Consider the following 1,383-nt stretch of genomic DNA (forward strand, 5'->3'; position numbering starts at 1 on the left):
GGCTCTACGTCAGCGACTGGATGCTCGCCATCAAGGTCCAGTGGAAGTTCTTCAAGAGGAAAAGCGCCCCCGCCCCCCGCTTCCGCGCCCGCGTCCGTCCCGCTCAGTGCCCGTTTTACCAATAAACTGAGCGCCCCAGAGCCGTGTGCGCCTGCTGCTGCGCCCACAGCCCAGTCCCGTCCTGGCCCTGCAGGCTGTCCTGAGGTGCGCAGGGAGGCCGCCTGGGACTGCGGGGCTGCCCCGTGGAGTGTGCAGGTCAAACCGCAGAACGGGGCGGAGTGGCCGGGGTGTCTAGGCAGGGTGAGAGCCAGCATCCTCCGCGGCTCCTCCCCCAGGCTTGTGCACACCCCTTCACCCAGCTGGGGCGCCCTCCCAGGTCTTCAGTACTGGGGCTGCAGGAATGCCCCCCGCAGAAGCGGGGAGACCATGGGTTTAGTCAGTGGAGCAGAGGGGTCTTCACTGGGGTCTCTGACCCATCTAGGCCAAGACATGCCCTGACCTTGGCCAGCAAGGACAGGGAACCGGCAGGGCCGCTCTTTGTCCACCCATCCCCGCTCCGGGAGGAAGCCGCCTGCAGCCCATGCCTGTTCTTCTTGCTGCAGATGGAGGCCCTGCCAAACTCACAGTGCCAGGGCTGGGGCCTCTCTGCCGCCCCAGGTTTTCCAGCCTGCTACAGGGTGGACTGTGGGGTTCTCTGCAGGGTGAGCAGCAGAGTGCTGGAGGTCCCAAGGTGTTACTTCCCCTGGACTCTTGTAACAAATGGCCGCGCGTGCTGTGTGGTTGCTGGAGGCCAGCTCAAACTCGGCACCCACTCCTTCCACCTCCAGCTTCTGTGACTGCTGGCATTCCCCATCTGGTGGGAGACACGTGTCCCTGCCTGGTCAGATGGCTTCCTCTTCCATGAGAATCACGTCTCCCTCTCACAGGGCACCCGCACTACACTTGGGGCCCTCCTGGATAACCAGACAAACCTCCCATCCTAAGACCCTCAGTTGCCTCATGTCTACAAGAGTCCTGCTTGCACACAAAGTGGTCCCCAGGTGCCAGGGGTTGGGCTCCAGATGCCCTCTGGCACACTTGTTCTTCTACAGTGGCTGACAATGGAAACCATGCAGCCCAATGGAGGGGCCATCTGCCAGCCAGAGAGAGGAATGTCCAGGGGTACCCTCAGAGGGGCTGCTAACGTCTACCCAGTCCCAAACATCTGACAAAGGCAGAATAGGAGGAAAAGACCAGTGTTACTAGGCAGCCATGTGGCTTGGGAATTTGGCTCCCCAGGGCTGTGCCAGGTGCACACAGGGCAAGGGTTTGGGCTGACAAGGTCACAAGGCCTCCAAGGAATCCTAACCTAGATAGAGATGCAGGATGCCCTGTCAGCTGAGG

General features: G+C 61.7%; 1 protein-coding gene across 1 annotated transcript in view; it reads left to right on the forward strand.

The window, feature by feature from the left end:
• Eef1a2 (eukaryotic translation elongation factor 1 alpha 2) overlaps positions 1-140 on the forward strand; it is a gene marked incomplete at its 5' end in the record, with an annotated part of 9,046 nt that extends 8,906 nt beyond the window's left edge. Inside the window, 1 exon segment of the mRNA XM_005409964.2 lies at positions 1-140.
• Between the last annotated feature and the right edge of the window lie 1,243 nt (positions 141-1,383).

The sequence above is a fragment of the Chinchilla lanigera genome, unplaced genomic scaffold (assembly GCF_000276665.1).
Source record: "Chinchilla lanigera isolate Chin_1 unplaced genomic scaffold, ChiLan1.0 scaffold00127, whole genome shotgun sequence".
NCBI classification, from domain to species: Eukaryota; Metazoa; Chordata; class Mammalia; order Rodentia; family Chinchillidae; genus Chinchilla; species Chinchilla lanigera.